This window comes from Saimiri boliviensis, chromosome 13, assembly GCF_048565385.1.
Source record: "Saimiri boliviensis isolate mSaiBol1 chromosome 13, mSaiBol1.pri, whole genome shotgun sequence".
NCBI lineage: Eukaryota > Metazoa > Chordata > Mammalia > Primates > Cebidae > Saimiri > Saimiri boliviensis.
The window spans coordinates 73,181,737-73,190,971 of record NC_133461.1 but is presented as its reverse complement, the minus strand read 5'-3'; the positions used below and the strand labels follow the sequence as shown (position 1 = coordinate 73,190,971).

General features: G+C 41.6%; 1 pseudogene; it reads right to left on the bottom strand.

Annotated features, from left to right (window-relative positions):
* Window positions 1–1,299: 1,299 nt before the first annotated feature.
* On the bottom strand, window positions 1,300–8,346 carry LOC101039476 (paired amphipathic helix protein Sin3a-like; annotated as a pseudogene).
* Window positions 8,347–9,235: the final 889 nt, after the last annotated feature.

The window sequence follows — 9,235 nt, the reverse complement described above, 5'->3', positions numbered from 1 at the left end:
TACTTAATTCTGCAGACACATCTATCTCTTACATACTGCTTTAAAATTCAGTGAAGAATTCAATATTCAATACATACAACTAGCCCTCTTCCTATCATAGCTGTATCACATCAAAGAAGGGAGCAAGCAGTTTTCTGCAGGCAGACCATCAGTGTTACTGTAACAAAAAACATCATGTAATGGATTACTATCAGGAGTTTAAGACTTCCCCCTGCTACGTCCAAAGGTCCTGCCTTACGGATTAACATGATATGGATAACATCTGGTAACCCAACAAAGAACTTTGAGCAGGACAGACTTATAGACCAAAGAGATCTCACAAAGCACGTGCACTCTACTCACAAGAAGACCTAAGAGATCACTCATTTCTGCAATAATTCTCAAGCTCAGGAATCTTCTTTCTTAACACAAGACAGATTTAAAGGATCAAATAAGAAGAAGGGGCCAGACATGGTGGCTCACACTTGTAATCCCAGCATTTTGGGCAGCCAAGGTGGGTGGATCATCAGAGGTCAGGAGTTCAAGACCAGCCTGGACAACATGGCAAAACCTTGTCTTTATTAAAAATACAAAAGTTAAACTGGGCGCAGTAGCTCACACCTGTAATCTGAGCACTTTGGGAGGCTGAGGTGGGTGGATCACCCAAGTTCAGGAGTGCAAGACCAGCCTGGACAACATGGTGAAACTCCATCCTTATTAAAAATACAAAAATTAGGCTGGGCTCAGTAGCTCACACCTGTAATCCCAGCACTTTGGGAGGCTGAGATGGATCACCTGAGGTTGAGAGTTGGATACCAGCCTGACCAACATGGAGAAACCCTGTCTCTACCAAAAATACAAAATTAGCCAGGCATGGTGGCACATGCCTGTAATCCCAGCTACTCGGGAGGCTGAGGCAGCAGAATCACTTGGACCCTGGAGGCAAAGTTTATGGTGAGCCAAGATTGTGCCATTGCACTCCAGCTTGGGCAAACAAGAGCAAAACTCCATCTCAATAAAAAAATTTGCTGGAAATGTTGGCACATGCCTGTGATTCCAGCTACTAGGGAGGCCAAGGCAGGAGAATTGCTTGAGCCTGGGAGGCAGAGGTTGTGGTGAGCTGAGATCACACCACTGCACTCCGGCCTGGGTGATGGAGTGAGACTCCATCTCAGAAAAGAAAAAAAAAAAAAATTTAAGTATTGGAAGTTGTTAGTAGCAACCAAAAAAATAAATTACAGCCCATTGCAAAGGAGAGTGATAATAAAACACTCAAAAAAGTACAGTAATCCAAGCGATCAATGTTATTTTAATACTCTTTCACAAAGCCAGATAAACTTTGCACTGAGTGTCTGTGACACATACTAACCCAACCGTTAACACACTTAAGAACACACAACCACCTCTAGAGTACCTGTCTACTGGAATGGCTTGTGAGTGCTGAAATGAGCAGCTGCTGCCCATTCTCAACTTCACTGGAGGGGTGGTTTCTGTAGGATGTCTGTGTATCTGGAAGCCATTCTGGCTAGGCCTTTGCAGCCTGTTGTTCAGTTGGGGCTTCTTGACAGTGCCCCCATGATCATTTCTCCCAGAATCGACCTAATCGGCAGTTGTTTTGCTTAAAAGCTGATTAAGATACAACAAAGAGGTTAATGCTCTTATCAAAGCACATAAATATCATCTAGGAGAAGTCCCCTTCTAAGCACAGTTTTCTAATTTAGCTAAGATGATAATCTTAAATAGTGTAATACTTCTCAATAAAACATACTGCGGAGCTGCTGGCATCTGGTAGGAACTGTCCAAACTCTGCAAACAAATCTTCCTGGTTTTTAAAGAGACAAGCCACCTGGGCATACACCTCCTGCTCCATCAATTCTGAAGTGTAGTTTCCTCCAGCTGCCTTGGCATTTCTCTGCTCTTTCCAAGGAATTGCAAATGAAAAGATATCATGTTAAAGGGCTACTGTTCTGAGTCATTCATCTCTGCACTTTCTGAAATCACTGTTATCTACTTAAGCTGCATGTAAGAAGAAAGTCTATTTTCTGAGTACAGAATTTCAAGTTGAAGAAAAAGTGGAAGATGGTGGATGACAATTTCTTTTGAAACTAGGGTGGTAAGTCCGGGCACAGTGGCTCACGCCTGTAATTCCAGCACTTTGGGAAGCCAAGGCGGGTGGATCATGAGATCAGAAGTTTGAGACCAGCCTGACCAACATGGTGAAATCTCATTTCTATTAAAAAAAAAAAAAAACAACCCAACAACTAGGTCAGTAAATTTCTGGAGGGATGAAGTTTCACTCTTGTGGCCCAGGATGGAGTAAACTTGCCTCAGACTCCCAAAGTGCTGAGATTACAGGGGTTAGCCACCTTGCCCAAACCAGGGCAGTAAATATTAATGCCCAGGGGACCACTACCAACTGACAAAACCTTCAAGAAATCTGTCCTCCTTCTGTAGATTAACTAGACTATACAAATCACAATCTAAAACAGGGTTTCATTTTGTGGGGTAGTGACTTTAAACATCCTGACTGAGGTTGGGCATGGTGGTTCGTGCCTGTAATCCCAGCACTTTGGGTGGCCAGGGTGAGAGGATCACCTGAAGTCAGGAGTTCAAGACCAGCCTGTCCAACATGTTGAAATGCCATTTCTCTCCTAAAATACAAGAATCACTTGAACCCAGGAGGTAGAGGCTGTAGTGAGCTGCCATTGTGCCATTTCACTCCAGCCTAAAAAAAAAGAGCAAAACTCTCAAAAAAGAAAAAAAAATCCTGACTGAATGTTGCAGGGCAATCAAGTCAGGCAAATAAAACTGGCTTTATAGGCTGGGCACGGTGGTTCATGCCTGTAATCTCAGCACTTTAGGAGGCTGAGGACAAATCACAAGGTGAAGAGTTCAGGACCAGCCTGGCCAACATAGTGAAACTCTGTCTCTACTAAAAATACAAAAAATTAGCTGGGCATGGTGGCAGGTGCCTGTAATCCCACTTACTAGGGAGGCTGAGGAAGGAGAATCACTTGAACCTTGGAGGCAGAGGGTGCAAACAAAAAGCCCAAAAACTGGCTTTATAAACATGCATGATAGTTTCCAACTGGTTAATTTCCAGTAAGAATAATGGACACAATACTGGTGACTTAACTTGTTCTTGGACTAGATGCTCTAAGAGGGTAGCCTGGTTAAGACAGGCTGAATGGGCACTCCTCTTACCTGCTATGTTTGCAAAATCTCCAGGAATGCTTTGTAGATACTGGTTGGCCATGGAAACTGTTCTTGATCTTATTAAAATAGTTGATGGCATGATTAAACCCCATAGGTTGATTGTTTTGCAAGGATGGGGCCGTTCCCAATGAGATAGTCCCTGGTGTGTGAGGCTGGACCAGTGGAGAACATGGGGATGAATATGGTGGAAGTGGGAGAGTCTGCTAACTGGCTGGAGTATATGCTTGTAGTTTGGAAGGCTAAGAAGAAAAAAAGTCTTTATTATCCTCAGGTGCATAGATGAGCTGAGATAGAGAAAGTTCAAACTAAAGAGAAACAAGGTGTCAACTTATATCACTCAGGCCATGTCATTTTAGTCCAACACGAATCATACTGGGCAGCAGTGGGAGTTGTAAAGGGTTCAAACATACTGATACAAAGGTTTTATTTAGAAAATACGAGACTGATCTCTTAGAAAATATGAGATCAATCTTGTATTTGCTAAATAAAACCTTAAAAATGAAGCCATCTCCAATTATAGGGAAGCATTTTCACAAGCAATGTTTAAGCTTAATAGCTCAACACTACAAATAGAAAAAAATCTCATTCTACCTTGCCTTTTGATGTCAAAGAAAGACAACACCTCAATTATTGCAGTAGCTCCACATAAAAAAGTCTTCTACACCAACACTGTTCTGTATGACTGAGGTGATGGAAGTGTCCCTTATTTATACTGTCTTACATAGCCACTAGCCACATGTAGCTACTGAGCACTTGAAAGCTAGCGCAACTGAAAAACTGAATTTATTTAAATTTAAATACTTCTATGTGGCCAGTGGCTACTGTTCTCAGACAGTGTGGTTCTAGATGAAGAACACCCATCTTCATCATCATCATTGCTCATTAAATCTTCTGCTTAGCTCGATGTAATCTGGTAAGTGGAATAACTTTCATAAAATAACCATGTGGGCAGTAGCACAATTTGACTATGGTAAGATGATGATTGAGTCACCAGCTGTTGGGATATTCATGGTTTTATAAGCAGAAATTGTAAAGAGAAAGGCCTTGAAAGTTGTTGCTATGTTGATTTAAATAGATAAGTGGTGTGTAAATGAGAACCATAAGTGACAACTGCATTTTCTCTGATAAATCTTTGTAACCTTGTGTCTCAGTTCTAAGTCTTACATAAAGGGGCAATATCAAAGGAAGGTGCTTTCTAGGGATGCATTCACATTGATGCAATATTTTCCAAGTGCTCACCTTGCTGACTTTGGCAGGCAGAGGCTGAGGTGGTTGCTGGGCAGGAGCTGGGACTGATTGGGATGAAGGCTGGGAAGGATGTTGGGGTGGTGGCTGAGGCTTGGGCTGGATGCCGTGGGTGGGAATCAGATGAACCTGGCCAGGAGTTGTCACCATGTCATTGGTTTGTACCTCAATTTTGTAGCCAGGGGCCAAGAAGGCGTTGAATCCCATGATCAGTTCAGAGGGGCCTTTAAGTAGCTAGGACACATGACTAATCACTCCTGAAGTATAGATGCTGATAAAAAAAAACAAAAGGAAAAGTGGTGGAATGCAAGCTTGACAAACACCCTGGTAAGAGAAAGATTCACTTTTTTTTTTTTTTTGAGATGGAGTGCAGTGGCACGATCTTGGCTCACTGCAGCCTCCACCTCTTGGGTTCAAGTAATTCTCCTGCCTCAGCCTCCCAAGTAGCTGAGATTATAGGCATCCACCACCATGCCTAGCTGATTTTTTTAATGGTCAAAATTTTGAACAGAATATACATTTATTGAAATAATCCTACCAAGCAGCCATTCAGACAATATATATAAAAAGCTACAAATCCCATGTTGGTCAGGGTGGTCTCGAACTTCTGACCTCAGGTGATCGACCTGCCTCTGCCTCCCAAAGTGCCGGGATTACAGGAGTCAGATACCACACCAGCCGGAATGTTTCCTTACTGTAGAATATAATTGCTTTATTGAAGTTGATTCAAATGCTTGCAATGCATTTTGACATCCCAAAATGCAGGCAATGTGGGAATACTGAGTTAAATTAGGTGGAGACACAAGAAGCATTTTAACTCTCCACATTAGAAAGGAAATTCAACAAGTTATTTTATGCAGGAATACAGTCAAGAGCTTGTGACTAAAAGAACGCAGCAAGAAATCCTAACTCTATCCATGACTCACTCTACAATCCCAAATGCAAAACCCTTCCTTGTTTCTGACGTGTGCTGCATCCCGTGCGCAGAAGCGTTCAAAGACCTAAGAAGGAACGGTAGGGGATGACGAAAAACACAAAGATGGACATAGAAAAAAGTGGGTCCAGGCAGTCTGGGAAAGTGAAGGTATCAGTTTCTCTGGCCCCGTCCTGCCTCAGAGTACTTTACTTTGTATGTTCACAAAGCACATAGTAGAGGGAGGGTGTGGTTACCCAGAACAACCTCACGCATGTAATCCCAGCACTTTGGGAGGCTGAGGTGGGCGGATCACCTGAGGTCAGGAGTTTGAGATCTGCCTGACCAATAGGGTGAAACCCCATCTTAAAAAAAAAAAAAATTCTCATACTTAAGTTAACATACCTCAGCTAATAACTATCTTGCAGCAAGGTCAGTGAAAGCTGGTTATCTATCTCTAGGTGTGACTGCTCTTCTCCAAGACATGCACATTCCCCTGTTACAGTTTCATTTCTCTTGGAGTTTACCCAAAGTTCGCAGCAGCCTTGCTGCTGACCCCCAGAGGGGGTGGGCTACTCGGCTCTCTTCACTTGTTTCCTTGACAGTTTCTGTAAAGCAAACAAAACATAATCTGTATACTGACACCAAAGACTCCTATGAGGAAGGTAAAAACAGATGTTGTGCTTTGATGGGGCTAGTTGAAAAAGGCTATAGAAATAAATACATTTTTTTTAGCTTAATACTAAGTTTATAAGCTATTTTGCAACATTAAAGTGTAACTACTGAATATATAGTGTTAATACAGAATTAAATCACATGCAACCAAGTTAAAAAAATACATTTTCAGGACTTAGTAAAGTGCTAAGCCCACAGCAATAATAACGTTTTGGTACAAGCCATCACTTTACAAGAGAGTGAAATTTTTAAGAAAAACATCAATATTGCTAATATGCATTTTTCCAAAGACAGAATCCAGAGTGAAGCTTTAGGCCTAAAAAATCTGCACAGCCTTTAAAGACTATGCATGGCTGGGTGCGGTGGCTCACGCCTGTAATCCAAGCACTTTGGAGGCCAAGGTAGGCGGATCACCTGAGGTGGGAGTTCAAGACCAGCCTGACCAACATGGTGAGAGCCCATCTTAAAAATAAATAAATAAATAAATAAATAAAGACTATGCATTAGTCGTTATTATGTAAGCCAATATAGAGAGTAAATTTTATAAAATTCCTCTGAATCACTTAGCTTTGCTGTACTTTATAATGTTTATTTAGCATTTAATGTCCTTAGACTAATATTAAATAAGTTTCCAAGAATCCACACCAATGAGGACAGGGATCAAGAAGAGCTATATAACTATCAGGGAAAACAGAAGACAGACCTATTGCTGCATATGGCTGTGTCTCTCGAGGGTTTATTGCTCATTCCTGCCTGCAAACTCAAGTAGGCTGCTATAACCAAATGAAGATTTAACATCTCTTCAGAGTTTCTCCATTTATTATTTCCTCAACTCAATTTTATATAAATGTAAAATTAGAATAATTGAAACCTGAACACTTGAGGCAACAATCACACGTTTTGAAAAGCAACATTCAAGTGGTCAGAGATACAAGGTTAGCTGGGAACACAAGCATCACCTCTCCACAGATGCCTCATGAGTTTCAAAGCACTGGAAACCTACCACACATACTTAGCAGAAAATATGAAAACACTAATAATTCATTCCCAGGTACAATTTTCCCTCAACTTTATAAAGACTGCCCCCAAAAGGAGCATGTGTTTTACTAAGGATGATGTGAGTCAGTTCAGCTATACATAAACAGGAACAAAAAGATTAAGGTAATAAAAACGTTACAGGCATGAGCTGGGCATAGTGGCTTGCACCTGTAATCCCAATACTCTGGAAGGCCGAGGTGGGAAGTCACTTGAGGCCAGGAGTTTGAGACCAGCCTGGGCAGCACAGTGAGACCCCATCTCTAAAACTAAAAAACTAAAAAAAAAAAAAAAAAATTAAATAATTTAACAAGATTGAACTGTAAGACCTATTACTGGGCCAATTTACTGTATAAACCTGTAGCCAATCATATGTGTGCTGAATAGAGAGTTCAAAAGGAAGCAGTCAAGAAATGGATTTTAAGGTTTGTTTTGCATGAAATGGTCCCCAGTCCTAATAACATTTGAGTGACATGCATTCATACAGTCCACAAACATTTGAGTAAATTCTTCTCTGGATCAGGCACTGGTCCCAAGATAGGAAACAAAAACAAATTTCAAAAAATAAAGTAAAACTTATGATTTGACACCTAGTATCTCAGTTTAAAAGCTGTACCACCATGATCGACAAGCTGCAGCCAATATTTCTTGCTAAAGATAAACTTTTTGATCCAAGAAAAGGAGCTGAATACCACCTTCAGCCTCTGAAACTGCTGCTGTCCTAGCACTAATGAAACTGATGGGGCTGGAGGAGCATGACTCTGGACCACCTGGCCTCCGTAGGGCTGCCCAGCTGTTGGGTGATGATGGCTGCTATGAACTGATGCTACAGTGGGCCCATGACTGCTGGAGCTCTGTGGCACGGCTGAAACCTAGAGTGAACAGCATACAGACAGGAAACTTCAAGGCTTGTACATTCTTCCCCAAATGTATCTGGATAACTAACACAAATGTGCAAAGATAATTCACTGGAAATTCAAATTTCTGTTGGGCGTGATAGCTCATACCTGTCTTACCTACATGGGAAGATCACCTGAACTCAGGAGTTCAAGTCTGCAGTGAGCTATGATCATGCCAGTGCACTCCAGCTTGGGCCACAGAGTGAAATTATGCCTCTAAAAAGAGGAAAGACAGCCTGGGCAACATAGTGAGACACTATCTCCACAAAAATAAAAAACTGGCCAGGCATGGTGATATGTACCTGTGGTCCCACCTACTCTAGAGGCTAAAAGAGGAGGATTGCTCGAGTCCCGGAGTTCAAGCCTGCAGTGAACTATGGTCATGACACTCCTCTCTGGCCTGGGTGACAAAGTGAGACCCTGTTACAAAAAAAAGAAAAAAAGAAAAAAACTCAAACTTTCAACAAAGAAACTTGAGAAATAAATTACAGCCCACCCATGTTATAACAGGATTGTTTGTAGCTATTAAAAATTATATAGCTTAGCTGGGCACAGTGGCTCATGCCTATAACCAGCACTTTGGGAGGCCTAGACAGGCAAATCATTTGAGTCCAGGAGCTAAAGATCAACCTGACCAACATGGCGAGACCCTGTCTCTACTAAAAAAAAAAAAAAAAAAAAAAAAAAAAAGTAACTGGATGTGGTGACATGTGAGGCTACTTCGAGGCTGAGGCACGAGAATCACTTGAACCTAGGAGGCGGGGGTTGCAGTGAGCTGAGATCATGCTGTTGCATTCCTGCCTAGACGATAGAGCAAGACTCTGTCTCCAAAAAGAAGAAACAAAAATTATATAGTTTATCTCAAACTATCTGTGGTAAAAGGATGAGTATTTTTCTTAAAATTCCAATTCATCAAGGACTACAACTTGTATAAAAATCCAAGAAAAATAAATTATTGTCAAAGTGAAATAAAAAATACAAAAACCCATAATTTTCTTTTCTTTTTATTGAGATAGGGTCCCACCCATTCACCCACGCTGGAGTGCAATGGTTCAATCATGGCTCACTGAAGCCCTGACCTCCCCAGGTTCTGATGATCCTCCCACCACGGCCTACTGAGTAGCTGGGACTATAGGCATGTACCACCATGCGTGGTTAATTGTCATTCTTTTTGTAGAAACAGGGTATAACCATGTTGCCCAGGCAGGTCTTGAACTCTTGGGCATGCAGTCTGCCTGCCTTGGCCTCCTAAAGTGCTGGGATTACAGGGATA